Source organism: Pristiophorus japonicus, chromosome 24 (assembly GCF_044704955.1).
Source record: "Pristiophorus japonicus isolate sPriJap1 chromosome 24, sPriJap1.hap1, whole genome shotgun sequence".
Classification (NCBI taxonomy): Eukaryota; Metazoa; Chordata; class Chondrichthyes; family Pristiophoridae; genus Pristiophorus; species Pristiophorus japonicus.
Window position 1 is genome coordinate 6846636 of NC_092000.1, and position 16083 is coordinate 6862718.

A 16083-nucleotide genomic window follows, 5' to 3' on the forward strand; every position below is an offset into this window, starting at 1 on the left:
CATCAGTGGAGAGAGGAACAGAGTTAGGGGTCGAAATTTGGTTGTCAACGCCTGCTGAAAACACTGATGTTGGGTGCTAACTGGGAGTTAGGCGGTTGGGAGTGGCACTGGGTGCTGTTCACGCCTGACGCAAAATTCGCTTATGGTATATCCTTTACAACATCACAAACACACAGACTTCAAGATGGCTCCTTGCACAGAAACATGGTGCCCTGACCTTTTTATTCTTGTAGACAGCAATGGTTGCATTACCGCAGTAGTCCACCCGGCGGAGCAGTGGTCCACTGGATGGAATTATATTACACTTCTCCCTCCTTAATGAAGAAGTAATTAAACTCCTCCCTCCTTAATGAAGAAGTAATTACAACAAAATAATCGTCATACATAACTTGCATGGTTTTATAAAACAAAAATATGGACTTACTTTGCCGTATCAACAAATCAAGCACAACCACTGGTTTTCTGTTTCGAAGAGGATACCATCGCTTTCGAACAGGACTTCCCAAACATGGCGTCAAACTTAGACTCATTCTAAGCTGAGCCTGAGGAGAGTTTTTCTTCAAAGGTGTAAGATTCCAAAATTCGTGGAAACCCCCCAGTGTTTGGACTCACTGAAAAGCAGATTCAATTTGGGCCTATTAAACAGAAAGTTTGGGATCCTAAAATGCATATGGAAGAAATCTACGAAGTTTAACCATGTTTGGGATTTTAAAAGGCATATTTGGGCCTGTGGGGAAAGCTGCAGAGACAGAGGGGTGGGATCAACCTTTACCTTTAGAATTTGGATATTGTAGCTAATCAGTTTGTCTGGGGGAGCTGTTTAACCATCGTCAGGCTCCCAGAAAACATTAACATTTAAACAATCGACCACGGAAGAAACATTATCCACCCCACCCACAGGACCCACATATCACAGACATATTCCAACACCTTTTCGACATGCATAGAAATATCTGGCTCAGCCCAGACTTCCCGAAGCCAAAGCAGTGCTATTACAATGGACAAGAGTTCATCAGCTCATAAATAAGGAGCATCACAATCCCAAAGTCTATCAACGCCAGATTAAAACATTTAATCAAGTTTCAGTTAGCTAGCCTGCCAAAACTTATACAAAGAAGACCACTTAAAATCAATGGGCAGCAAAACTCAAACAAAAGAAACGTTAGATTTGGCGCGAAGATTAAGCAGCCTCTCAGAGTATAATTGAGGGCCTATCGTACCAAGAGAATTTTTCTGACCATCACAGGAAAACCTTTCTGACCATCACTTCGGAACAACAAGATCAAGATCGAGAACACACGGCGAGAAAACACAGGAAGAAACATCACGACATCGGAGAAAAGAACTTCAAAAACCAATCAGTGGAACATCAATACCAACTGATTTGGTAACAGCCATCACCGGACCACCGCGACTGACGAAACCAACCAGGAAAGTCAACCGGGGTCCACGCAAGTTTTCCACTCGACAATTTGTGCCTAGACTATCCAGTGGGTAAAAATTACCTAAAGAACTTAAAACCCTATTGCTAATAAAGGAAATTGAGTACTCACCAGAGATAAATCCAAACCACGTCGAACCGCATCAGCGGACTCGCCCCAACTGGCTTCAATACGCAGCAGACGTCTTCTACCACATCCGGGGTACGGCAAGGCAAACCGGCTCTAACCAAAGAACTCCGAAACCGTGAAACAGTCCTAGCTGTCAAAGGAAAGGATCTGGTGAGCATGAATCCCTGGAGCCCTCGAGTTTGACGGAGTTAGAGAGTAAGTGGGAGGTGGGAGATATTTCTGTTGTGTTTATTACCTGTAATAAAGTATTCCCGTCGTTTAGAACCTTTTTTGTAAGATTTTGCTGCTTTATTGGAGTGCATTTGTGTTATTTGCGTTCTTGAATAAAACCCCAAACTTCTTTGTACAAAACAGTTGTCTGCTGCACTTTATCACACCCTGATTAATAAATCCAAGCTCGAGAACCAGGGAGTGAGAGCGACTCGAAACCGCTCTGGGTCAGGAAGGCAAGCTGACAGACTCACCACCCCCTCCAAGGGTAACCCTTGATCTACATCTGGACTCTCTACATCTTCAAATTGTTTGTCTGCCTGACTCGGACTCAGACTTAAATTCTGACTTTCTGTGGACTTGTATATAATAAATCTGATGTCAGATACGCTACTGGTATTGTACTTGTAATAACGACGATCTGATGAGTCAGAAATAATCGAATCATTCCAACTTGCAACTCCTTCCACATTTTTTTAAGGGTGTTGAAAGGTTACCTCCCGCCAGCTAACGCCATGGGAACCATGACGTCAGTGCGCGTTCAGTACACCTCCTGGCGCCTCTATCGCGATATTTAGTTCGTACGGCTGATGTATCGGCGGGCAACCGTACAGCCTGGAAGCAGTGGTGGTTAAATATAGACAGATTTGTGAGCGATAGGGGAGTTGAGGGTTATGGGGAGCGGGCGGGGAAGTGGAGCTGAGGACAAGATCAGATCAGCCACGATCTTATTGAATGGCGGAGCAGGCTCGAGGGGCCGAATGGCCGACTCCTGCTAATTCTTGTGAAAGGCACTGTAGAAATACACGTCTCTCTTTCTTCCCTCTGGCTCCTACTCTCCTGTGGCAGTGACTGTGCCCTGACAAGCCGATACAGCCCTCTCCCAACCTGACCCCTCTGCAGTTCATAATCATTCAGAACACACTCCGCACCACTCCCAGACAGAATCGAATACTGGCGATTGCACATTCTAAATTTAAATTCATGACGTCACATATTACTATGAGTATGATTTGAATCGTTTGGTCTTTATTCAATACAGCACCTAATGGTTCTAAGATCAATAACCCTCCCGATATCGGCCAGAGAGCAAGGTAAGGTTTGTTCTTTATATCTTCATTTTCTCATTAGCTGTAACAGTGGGGAGGTTTGTGTGTGGGTCGGAGATGTTTGAGGGTTTGTTTTTTGTCTTCCCCTTTCTCCCCGTTTCCCAGCGAGCACTGCGACAGCCTCCCGCTGGGGAAATCCAGTCGGCTTCCTGTGCTCCCGCCCAAGGACGAGTGTGCAACGCCACTGTTTAGCGCTGCTCTCTCACCTTTGGCCGTAAAAATCTCAATTTGGCATTTGGAGCCTGCACCTAACGCCTGGCGGTAAAATCAGCACTCGGGCGGTGACCGAATTTCCAACCCGTAATGTTTAAGGTCGATGACATTTTGCCAAGTGAGGTCTGGGGAACTGCTCTTAACAGGAACGAGCACGTTCAATATGTGCGAGATGAGTTGGTGCATCCAGAGTTATGGGGACATCAAGGATGAGTCCAGGGAAAGGGAGGGATGAGGGGGAGAGAGAGACATAAATCGCTTGCCCCCCCCCCCACAAAACTTAGGAGGACATCTGCTCATCTCCCATCCCATCCATCACGTCAATCCAAGCTGACACTCCGGTGCAGGGCGGAGGGAGCGCCGCACTGTCGGAGAGGCAGTACTGAGGGAGTGCTGCACTGTCAGGGGGGCAGTACTGAGAGAGGGCTGCACTGTCGGAGGGGCAGTACTAAGGGAGCGCTGCACTGTCGGAGGGGCAGTGCTGAGGGAGCGCTGTACTGTCGGAGGGGCAGTACTGAGAGAGGGCTGCACTGTCGGAGGGGCAGTACTGAGGGAGCGCTGCACTGTCGGAGGGGCTGTACTGAGGGAGCGCTGTACTGTCGGAGGGGCAGTGCTGAGGGAGCGCTGTACTGTCGGAGGGGCTGTACTGAGGGAGCACTGCACTGTCGGAGGGGCAGTACTGAGGGAGTGCTGCACTGTCTGAGGGGCAGTACTAAGGGAGGGCTGCACTGTCGGAGGGGCAGTGCTGAGGGAGCGCTGTACTGTCGGAGGGGCTGTACTGAGGGAGCGCCGCACTGTCGGAGGGGCAGTACCGAGGGAGCGCTGTACTATCGGAGGGGCAGTACTGAGAGAGTGCCGCACTGTCAGAAGTAAAGTTCTGAGGGAGCGCCGCACTGTCAGAGGGGCAGTACTGAGGGAGTGCCGCACTGTCAGAGGGGCAGTACTGAGGGAGTGCCGCGCTGTCGGAGGGGCAGTACTGAGGGAGTGCCGCACTGTCGGAGGGGCAGTACTGAGGGAGTGCTGCACTGTCAGAGGCGCCATTTTCAGATGAGATGTTAAACCGAGGTCCTGTCTGCTCTCTCAGGTGGATGTAAAAGATCCCAGGGCTCTATTTTGAAGAAGAGCAGGGGAGTTCTCCCCGGTGTCCTGGGGCCAATATTTATCCCTCAATCAACATAACAAAAACAGATTATCTGGTCATTATCACATTGCTGTGTGTGGGAGCTTGCTGTGCGCAAATTGGCTGCCATGTTTCCCACATTACAACAGTGACCACACTCCAAAAGTACTTCATTGGCTGTAAAGCACTTTGGGCGATCCGGTGGTCATGGTCAGTTTCAGAATAAGGGGTCGTCCATTCAGAACTGAGATGAGGAGGAATTTCTTCTCTTAGAGGGTTTGTAAATCTGTGGAACTCTCTGCCCCAGAGAGCTGTGGGGGCTGGGACATTGAATATATTTAAGGCGGATATAGACAGATTTGTGAGCGATAGGGGAGTTGAGGGTTACGGGGAGCGGGCGGGGAAGTGGAGCTGAGGACAAGATCAGATCAGCCACGATCTTATTGAATGGCGGAGCAGGCTCGAGGGGCCGAATGGCCGACTCCTGCTAATTCTTGTGAAAGGCACTGTAGAAATACACGTCTCTCTTTCTTCCCTCTGGCTCCTACTCTCCTGTGGCAGTGACTGTGCCCTGACAAGCCGATACAGCCCTCTCCCAACCTGACCCCTCTGCAGTTCATAATCATTCAGAACACACTCCGCACCACTCCCAGACAGAATCGAATACTGGCGATTGCACATTCTAAATTTAAATTCATGACGTCACATATTACTATGAGTATGATTTGAATCGTTTGGTCTTTATTCAATACAGCACCTAATGGTTCTAAGATCAATAACCCTCCCGATACAAACCGGCTCTCTCATCCATCATTCCTGAGTCTACAGGAGCCCAGTGCTGCCCTTCCCTTTATTTTTACCTCAAATTAATTTTAAAAGTTGCCTGGTTGGTCTGAGGAACGCCTCAAATTTATAAGCCCCCCCCGCCCCACCCCCAGCCCCCCTTCCGCCAAAGACGTTGACCTGTACTGTGACACAATCCAATCAGTTAGCATCCCTCCCTCATCGAACCACATCAAATAGCATTCCCACTGACGAGAAACAACACCAACTTGCATTTATATAGCGCCTTGAACATGGTGAAACGTCGCAAGGCACTTCTCAGGAGCGTAATCGGACAAAGGTTTGACAACGAGCTAAAGAAGGAGACATTAGGACAGGTGGCCAAACCCTTGGTCTAAGAGGTCAGTTTTAAGCAGTGTCTTAAAGAAAGACTTGCATTTGTATAGCGCCTTTCACGATCACCGGATGTCCCAAAGCACTTTACAGCCAATGAAGTACTTTTGGAGTGTAGTCACTGTTGTAATGTGGGAAACGCGGCAGCCAATTTGCGCACAGCAAGCTCCCACACACAGCAATGTGATAATGACCAGATCACCTGTTTTTGTCAAGTTGATTGAGGGATAAATATTGGCCCCAGGACACCGGGGATAACTCCCTTGCTCTCCTCTGACAGTGCAGTACTCCCTCAGTACTGCCCCTCTGATAGTGCGGCGCTCCCTCAGTACTGTCCCTCCGACAGTGCGGCCCCTCCGACAGTGCAGTGCTCCCTCAGCACTTCCCCTCTGACAGTGCGGCGCTCCCTCAGTACTGCCCCTCCGACAGTGCGGCGCTCCCTCAGTACTGCCCCTCCGACAGTGCGGCGCTCCCTCAGTACTGCCCCTCCGACAGTGTGGCGCTCCCTCAGTACTGCCCCTCCGACAGTGCGGCGCTCCTTCAGTACTGCCCCTCCGACAGTGCTGCACTCCCTCAGTACTGCCCCTCCGACAGTGTGGCGCTCCCTCAGTACTGCCCCTCCGACAGTGCTGCACTCCCTCAGTACTGCCCCTCTGACAGTGCGGCGCTCCCTCAGTAATGCACTGGGAGAGTGTCTGCCTAGATTTTTGTGCTCAAGTCCCTGGAGTGGGACTTGACCCAGAGGCGAGTGTGCTGCCCACTGAGCCACGGCTGACACCAAGGAGGAGAGAGCGTTGGAAAAGCTTCAGGAGGAAATTGCGGAGCTTGGATCCGAGACGGCTGAGTGGAGAGAGAAGCAGCGTTGATGTATCAGGCCGGGGACCTTTCGTCATCCATCTCTAACCTAGAATCATAGAATGGTGGCTACAGCATGGGAGCAGGCCATTCGGCCCGTCGAGCCCATGCCGGCTAGCCGTTAGTTCAACGACAGAAAGGAACAACTTTCATTTCTATAGCACCTGTCACAACCCCAGAACGCACTGTGCAGCCAATGAAGTAATTCTGCGGCGTCGTCACTGTTGCAATGTGGGAATCGCTGCTATCGACAGGCGCAAAGCAAGATCCCACAACCAACGCGACAGTGAGTAGATGAACCGTTTCGGTGGTGGTTGTGGGAGAAATGTTGGCCCAGGATAAAGGCTGCAGCTTGAATCCCAAAATGCCACTCTTGTCGTGCGATGTAAATGGACGGCCGACCAAAAGAGACGGACAAGATGCATGTTGCCTGAGCGCCCAGGAAAAGCTGGTGCCATCGTGTGCTGCCATCAATCAGCTGCCTTCACCGCGGCAGTCTTAAACAAACCACTTCTTCAGGCACGTGAGCAGAATGCTGGATGCCTTTTCCAGCCTGCACTGTCCATTATTTTAATTAACTTTCCTCGTTGCTTCTGCCTTGCTCGGCTGTCACGGATGACCTGCCAACAATTGCTGGGCGAGTGTCATGTTCGTGCAGGCTGTACTTTACGACATTTTGCGAGCAATCCAAAAAAAAAAATGATGAAATCAAAACGCAGCGGTCATTACACAATGTACGGCACAGAAACAGACCACTGGGCCCACAGCTCCGTGCCGGGGTTTATGCTCCACACCAGCCCCCTCCCACCCCTCTTCATCTCACCCCATCAGCACATCCTTCTGTTCCTTTCTCCCCCATGTGTTTATCCAGCCTCGCCTTAAATGCATCGATACTATTCGCCTCAACCCCTCCCTGTGGCAGCGAGTTCCACATTCTCAGCCCTCTCTGGGTAAAGAAGTTTCTCCTGAATTCCCCATTGGATTTATTAGTGACTGTCTTATATTGATGGTCTCGAGTTCTGGTCTGCTCCACAAGTGGACACATTTTCTCTTCTCTACGTCTATCTTGTTAAACCTCTTCATCATTTTAACGACCTCAATTAGGTCACCCCTCAGCAATCTCTTTTCAAGAGAAAAGAGACCCACCCTGTTCATCCTTTCCTGATACGTATACCCTCGCATTTCTGGTATCAGCCTTGCAAATCTTCTCTGCGCCCTCTCCAGTGCCTCTATATCACAGAAACGTAAAAGTTTACAGGGCAGAAGGAGGCCATTTCGGCCCATCGTGTCCGCACCGGCCGACAAAGAGCCGCACGGCCCTCGGTCCGCAGCCCTGAAGGTTACAGATAAACCTATGAACAATGAACAATGGCGGACAGGTAAAGAGCACCCGGCCCAACCAGCCCGCCCCACACAACTGTGACACCCCTTACACCGAAACATTCTACACTCCACCCCAACTTACGTCGACCAGAACTGTACGCAGTGCTCCAAGTGTGGTCTAACCAAGGTTCGATACAGGTTTAACACAACTTCCCAACTTTTCAATTCTATACCTCTGGGACTAAACCTTACTGCTCGGTTTGCTTTCCCTGTGGCCTTGCTAACCTGTGTCGCTGTACAGCAGAGGGACGGGCACAGCCTGTTCAGATCTGCTGGGAGCAGAGCTCATTAATTCATCAACATCGATTTCTGCAAGCGACTTAATAAGATAGCCACAAAGATTGGATTTCACCTTGTGATGCTGGGCACCCTGAATTCTAATTGTAACACTTTCAATAAGCAAGGGACCTTCAACTGCTAATGTCAACTGGTCTCAATAATACAGCAGTCTCGGTTACATATGAATCATTAACTTATTAGCCATGACCTTTGGGTCATACCTGTAAAATGCAAGGAATGTGAGTTATTGGTATTTCTGCTGGGTGCCTATGAGTTTGGTGTATATTAATATTATTTACTTTACTATATTCTGCCTGTCAGTTGGTGTGAAAAATTAAATTAACACAGGTTAATATAACCAAAGTGAATCAAAGCCTTACTTTTATTGTAGTGTGGAGAACTGAGACCCAATTACAGGATGAGGCAAAGAGAGAAGGGTTTTCATTAGTTTAAGGTTCCCATTGGCAAACTTGTACAATGCATTTATATAGCACCTTTGACACAGTAAACCGTCCCCAGGTGCTTCACAGCAGCGATACCAAACACAAGTTGACACTGGGCCGCAAAAGGATATATTGGGACAGGTGACCAAAAGCTTAGTCAAAGAGGTAGATGATAGGGAGCGGCTTACAGGAGGAGAGAGAGAGGCGGAGAGGTCTAGGCATGGAATTCTAGTGCTTTTGGGCCCAGGCAGCTGAAGGCATGGCCGCTATAATGTATGCACCTGTGAGTATGCTCACAGGTGGTTGGTGGCTGGTTAGTTCAGTTGGTTCGAGCGTGGTGTTAATAACGCCATGGTCACTGGTTCGATCCCCGTATGGGCCATTCAAATGCTAATTATCTTCAACTAAAATAGTTGTAGAGCTGTTGAGTTGGGAGTGGCTTAGCCAGTCACGTGATGTTCACAAGACTCAATAAAACCCCAGCCAGTTGGGTTCGGGGGATCCACGATGGGGCAGGTGATTGTGAGCCTGGTGGATGAACCGGTCATGCGATTGTTAAACCTTTTGCTAATAAACCAACTAGTTCTTAATAGCAATGTGTTGCTGTGAATCCTTAAGCAAAGAAACCATGAAGCAGATAGATTACGGCCGCCAATGGTGGAGCGAGGAATATCGGGGGATGCGCGAGAGGCCAGAATTGGAAGAGCGCCGAGATCTTGGGGCTGGAGGAGGTTACAGAGGTAGGGACGGGGCGAGGCCACTGAGGGATTTGAACACAAGCATAGGGGGCAAGTGAGCCTGAGCAAGCATTGTGGAGAGTAAGATAGAATCTGTAAATGGTGCAGTGGAAGGAAATAATGGAATACGTCCCACGGACAGTACTAAATAGCAACGGCTGACATTGAACTATCTTGAGGCATTCTTGGTTTTGGCACACAACATGTCCTGTCACTGTGGAGCAGCAATCAAGAAAGCAAAGGGATTGCAGAACTTCACTGCTAAAATCAGCAGTGTGAGAGTCAGGGGAGATACACTGCTCTGGTTTGACTGCACTTTAAGAGCTATTCTTGTGGTTTGACACAAGGGAGACATTGACATTATGAAGGCAGTTTACAGAAGAGTCTGTCCTCATGTCGAATCCCGGAGCGACAGACTTGAACGCATAATCTAGGCTGGTGCTTCAGTGCCAGTACGGAGGGAGTGCTGCACTGTCGCAGGTACTGTCTTCAGCATAAGACAACGGTTACAGCACAGAAGGAGGCCATTCTGGAGCAACCTGTGGACTTCTCTGCCACAGAAAGTTGTTGAGGCCAGTTCGTTGGACATATTCAAGAGGGAGTTAGATGTGGCCCTTACGGCTAAAGGGCACAAGGGGTATGGAGAGAAAGCAGGAATGGGGTACTGAAGTTGCATGATCAGTCATGATCATATTGAATGGTGGTGCAGGCTCGAAGGGCCGAATGGCCTACTCCTGCACCTATTTTCTATGTTTATGTGTATTCAGCCCATCAAGCCCGTGCCGGCTCTCTGCAAGAGCACTTCAGCCAGTCCCACTCCTCCCGCCCTTTCCCCGTAACCCTGCACATTCTTTGTCCTTCAGGCACTTATCCAACTCCCTTTTGAAAGCCACGATTGAGTCTCCCTCCAGGCAGTGAATCCCCCCAGATATCTGCGCACCGCTAATTCTGGCCTTTTGAACATCCCCAATTTGAATTGCCCCACTGTTGGCGGTCGTGTCTTTTGCTGTCTTCAGCACCTTGTATGGCTCAGTGTTTGGATAACGTTCCTGTGAAGCACCTTGGGACGTTTTATTACATTAAAGGCGCTATATAAATTTAAGATGTTGTTGTTGTCATTGAAAGGTGTGCGTATATACAGGCACACATGCACACACACATACATACATGCATACAGGCGCACATACACACATACAAACATACACACGCATAAACACACACACACATACAGCCATACTGCATTGCATAATGTTGTATTTTGCCAGAAAGGTTTTGCAACACATGATGAATTATATTTAAGAATTAAGTTCAACTGAGCAATTCAGATGATGTCAGGAACAGACTGAATGTGTTCTTGCTCATTTGTCCTTGTTTGCAACAAAAGGCAGTTTTTAATTGCCTTCACAATTTATTTCCCTGCTTATTCCAATCTCTTTCTATTCCATGTCAGCCGTGGCTCAGTGGGCAGCACTCTCGCCTTTGAGTCAGAAGGTTGTGGGTTCGAGTCCCACTCCAGGGACTTGAGCACATAAATCTAGGCTGACACTCCAGTGCAGTGCTGATGGAGCGCCGCACTGTCGGAGGGGCAGTACTGAGGGAGCGCCGTACTGAGGGAGCGCCGCACTGTCGGAGGGGCGGTGCTGAGGGAGCGCCGTACTGAGGGAGCGCCGCACTGTCGGAGAGGCGGTGCTGAGGGAGCGCCGTACTGAGGGAGCGCCGCACTGTCGGAGGGGCAGTGCTGAGGGAGCGCTGCACTGTCGGAGGGGCAGTACTGAGGGAGCGCTGCACTGTCGGAGGGGCAGTACTGAGGGAGCGCTGCACTGTCGGGGGGCCAGTGCTGAGGGAGCGCTGCACTGTTGGAGGACCAGTGCTGAGGGAGCGCTGCACTGTCGGAGGGCCGGTGCTGAGGGAGTGCCACACTATCGGAGGGGCAGTACTGAGAGAGCACCGCACTGACGGAGGGGCAGTACTGAGGGAGCGCTGCACTGTCGGAGGGGCAGTACTGAGGGAGCGCTGCACTGTCGGAGGGGCAGTACTGAGGGAGCGCTGCACTGTCAGAGGTGCCGTCTTTCAGATGAGACGTGAAACCGAGGTCCCGTCTGCTCGCTCAGGTGGAGGTAAAAGATCCCACGGCACTATTTCGATGAAGAGCAGGGGAGTTCTCCCACGGGCAGATGCCTCTGACCTGAAGAATTTCTACGAATTTACCTGGTGGTCCCGGGGATTCGGAGACGATGGCCCACATATCTCAGGAACGCCGGTGCTTGGCATACGTCCCTGGGATCACATGGGCCGGCCCAACCAATCAAAGTAGGGGCATTCTCATTCATACTGGTGGTGAATTCCGATTGTACAGAGTGGCAGTGAGTATGAATGGGAATAACACAAACACTTAAGATATAATTTTAAAAAATCACATACTTGAAATTAATCCAAATTACTTAAGAACAAAAAAAAATTGAAAATTAACTATCCATATTTTAAAGGGTCTAAAAATGAACTTACCTTATTTAATAGGATTTTAAATGTTTAAATTACTGGAATACATTTATATTTCTGTCCTTTAAAAGTCTTACCCTGACGTAAGCAGGCCTTACACCAGCTTTTGTCAGCCATAAGAATTTCAAGGACATTGGCTGGGCTGGAGTTGGGCAAACAGCCCGAGTCTCTGCCTGCAGAGGCCCCTTTACATCCAGATGCGTGCGATCTGCCGAGAGGATTCTTGTCAGGTTGCAAGTTGCGGGTCTCGGAGCGTGCACATGCCTAAACCCGGGACTTGTGGGGCCCTGACGGATGTGTGCACACCTCGTACGTGCCCGTGTGGGCCGTGAATTCAGGACCATAGTTTCCTCACACAAAGGGTGAGTGGAACTCTCGCCCCCAAAAAGCTGCTGCAGCCGGGAGGTCAATTGAACATTTCTAAACAGAGATGGATAGATTTTTGTAAGGCATTCAGGGATATGGAACCAAGGCGGGTAAACTGAGTTAAGATATAGATAAGCTATGATCTAATTGAACGGCGGAACAGGCTCGAGGGGCTGAATGGCCTACTGCTGTTATGTTCTTGTCCGCTTTAGCTTTTATTATTTTCTTAATGACTTGTGTACCACTATCTGAGATACTCAAGTCCCACTCCAGAGACTTGAGCACCAAATCTAGGCTGACACTCCCAGTGCAGTGCTGAGGGAGCGCCGCACTGTCGGAGGGGCAGTGCCGAGGGAGCACCGCACTGTCGGAGGGGCAGTACTGAGGGAGTGCCGCACTGTCGGAGGGACAGTGCTGAGGGAGCGCCGCACTGTCGGAGAGGCAGTGCTGAGGGAGCGCCGCACTGTCAGAGGGGCAGTGCTGAGGGAGCGCCGCACTGTCGGAGGGGCAGTGCTGAGGGAGCGCCGCACTGTCGGAGGGGCAGTGCTGAGGGAGCGCCGCACTGTCGGAGGGGCAGTGCTGAGGGAGCGCCGCACTGTCGGAGGGGCAGTGCTGAGGGAGCGCCGCACTGTCGGAGGGGCAGTGCTGCGGGAGCGCCGCACTGTTGGAGGGGCAGTACTGAGGGAGTGCCGCACTGTCGGAGGAGCAGTGCTGAGGGAGTGCTGCACTGTCGGAGGTGCCCTCTTTCAGATGAGACGTTAAACCCGAGGCCCCATCTGCCCTCTCAGGTGGGTGTACTATATCTCAAAGAAAAGCACGGGGGTTATCCCTGGTGTCCTGGGGCCAATTTTTAATTCCTTAATCAACAAAACTAAAAAACAGATGATGTGGTCGTCGTCACATTGCTGTGTGCGGGAGCTTGCTGTGCACAAATTGGCAGCCGCATTTCCTACATTACAACAGTGACTGCACGCCAAAAAGTACTTCATTGGCTGTAAAGCACTGTGGGACGTCCGCTGGTCGCGAAAGGCGCTATATAAATGCATGTCTTGCTTTTTACTGTGTAACACGCACCCTATCACCAGTGTTTACGGCAGTAATGTCTCAGTGGCGCCCGTTCTTGAGCTCAGAAGATAAAAGAGAGGTTTTCCATGCAGCAGCATCAAAGCACAATCCTCTCCTCAGAAGATGATACCAACCTAATTGAATCGTGATGAAGAAAGACTTATAACCTTCAGTGAGAAGATTTTAATTCTCCAGCTGATTGCTCAAATTCTGTTTAAACACACCTGCCGTTACATGATTGACACTAATTGCCTTGCCTGCACTGACAATTTGGAGAGCGAGATTAGCTTCTGGTGAGCACGGTCAGTCCAAGAGAACAATTAGGTGGAGTGCAGGAGACCCCCATGGACAGAGACAGTGGGAAACCCACACCAACCCTTGACCTTGAACAATACAAGTCCGCCTCAGTTTCGGGATGTTCCCGGGCGAACAGGGAGAGGCAGAACATCAGTTAAAATGTGTACTGAACGCTCGACCTTGGAGTGGTTCCACGCCACGTCCTACTTTCTGAGACTAGAATAGTTTTGTTAAGTCTTGAGTAAAGAGTCAGACTAGATACTGCAAGCTCAAAGTAAGGTGTGACCGTAGTCCTTTGTCACAGATCTCAGAGTGCCTCTCCAGCCTGTGAGGCCTCCTTATATACAGGTGCTCCCAAGGGATTGTGGGATCCCTTGGGACTCCAGGGGATAAGCCCTCTGGTGGTTGTACATGGTATTTACAGGTTTACATACATAACAACAGTCCCCCCCCCCCCCCCCCACAAAAGTCAATAGTGTAACTATTTACAATGTGAGTCGATCTGGGGCCTTCCTTTCCCTGGTTGATCGTCTCGGTGCAAATGCTGGTTTTGGTGAATCGTTTGTTGGGCCCTTGCTGGGCTGCTGCACAGCTGGCCTTGCTGGGCTGCTGGGGGTGGTGAGTCCTGCTGGGCTGCTGTTGGTGATGGGTTCTGCTTCGTGGTCAACTGCTGGGTCGGTTGCCACTTGTGTGTGTGTATGTGTGTGTGTGTGTGTGTGTGTGTTGGAGGGTCAAAAAAGGTACAGTCTATTGTGGGTTGTTCTGGATAGTCCGTGAATCTGAGTTTGGTTTGGTCCAAGTGTTTCCTGCAGGTGAGTCCATTTGAGAGTTTGACCACAAACACCCTACTCCCCTCTTTGGCCAAAACAGTGCAGGAAGCCAGTTGGGACCTTGTCCATAGTTCAACACAAATAGAGGATCATTTATCTCAATTTCGCGTGACACATTTGCGCCATCATGATATGTATTCTGTTGAAGTCGCCTGCTCTCTACCTGTTCGTGTAGATCAGGGTGTACTAACGAGAGCCATGTCTTAAGTGCCCTTTTCATGAGCGGTTCAGCGAGGGGAACCCCAGTGAGTGAGTGGGGTCTTGTGCAGTAACTAAGCAGGACTCGGGATAGGCGAGTCTGCAGTGAGCCTTCAGTTACCCTCTTCAAGCTCTGCTTGATTGTTTGAACTGCTCATTCAGCCTGACCGTTGGACGCTGGTTTAAATGGGGCAGACGTGACATGTTTGATCCCATTGCGGGTCATGAACTCCTTGAACTCGACACTGGTAAAGCACGGCCCATTGTCACTCACAAGGACATCAGGCAGGCCGTGCATGGCAAACATGGCCCGTAGGCTTTCGATGATGGTAGCGGACGTGCTTGCCGACATTATCTCACATTCAATCCATTTGGAGTAAACATCTACAACCACAAGGAACATTTTTCCCAAGATTGGGCCTGCATAGTCGACATGGACCCTGGACCACGGTTTGGAGGGCCAGGACCATAAACTTAGTGGCGCCTCCCTGGGTGCATTGCTTAACTGGGAACAGGTATTACATTTGTGCACGCAGGACTCTAAGTCTGCATCGATACCGGGCCACCACACGTGGGATCTGGCTATCGCTTTTATCATTACAATGCCTGGGTGGGTGCTGTGGAGATCACTGATGAAAGTGTCTCTGCCCTTTTTTGGCACCACAACCCGATTACCCCATAGGAGGTAGTCTGCCTGTATTCCCATTTCATCTCTGCGCCGTAGGTACGGCTTTATTTCTTCCTGCATCTCTAACGAGACACTAGACCAACTCCCGTGGAGCACACAGTTTTTTACTAAGGACAGTAAGGGGTCCTGGCTCGTCTAGGTTCGAATCTGTCGGGCGGTAACAGGTGATTGCTCACTCTCGAATGCTTCCATTACCATGACTAAATCGGCGGGCTGTGCCATCTCCACCCCAGTGGTGGGCAATGGCAGCCCACTGAGAGCATCGGCACAGTTTTCTGTGCCTGGCCTGTGGCGGATGGTATAGTTGTATGTGGACAACCTCGCCCCCAGAGCACCGAACCCAGAGACGAGCTGACATCAGACGATAGATAGTCGGGAAAAGGCGCAAGGCCAAGAGGCGACCACCAAGCTCGGCAGAAACCAGCGACGGCAGCTTGTCTGATGAGGAAAAGTGCCACCGCCTGAAGAAGAGGCAATGCGCCATCGCACGGCCACGGAAAAACGGGAGCAGGGAAGCGACCAACACAGCCCTGCCCCAGGAACCTGAGAGCAACAAAGGTCCCAGCGCACACGAGCTCCGGGACACCGGGAGCGAAGGAGTAACCAACGCAGACCAGCCCCGGGATAACGGGAGCAGCGAAGTGCCCAGCACACCCCACCTCCGGAACACCGGGAGCGACGCAGCGGTCGAAGCACACCAGCTCGACACCGCCGCGACTGACGAAAAGGGGGAACCACCAACACCAGGCGAGGACAGTGCAGAGAACATTGAGGACTTAATCGCAGAACTGCAGCAGACCCCTGGTCAAAACATCCCCACAGCAGAGGACGATGATGACCACGCCACCCCAGGTGCAGTAAATGTTGAATTTGATGTAAATAGTAATAACTTACACATGCTGGAAATCGCCATTGTGGAATATGAGGCAACTGAAAACGGTTTACCTGAAATTGAAAACGATGTATCTGAACTGCAATGTATGTAAATGTAAAACATAGCTAAAAAATGGATTTAAAAATTGCTAGTATTAACGTGCGTAGCGT

At 50.3% G+C, this 16083-nt stretch overlaps 1 non-coding gene across 1 annotated transcript; it reads left to right on the forward strand.

The window, feature by feature from the left end:
* The first annotated feature begins 8667 nt into the window (after window positions 1–8667).
* On the forward strand, window positions 8668–8741 carry trnai-aau (transfer RNA isoleucine (anticodon AAU)). The gene has a single exon. It is a non-coding gene; the product is annotated as a tRNA-Ile (tRNA).
* The last annotated feature ends 7342 nt before the right edge of the window (window positions 8742–16083 follow it).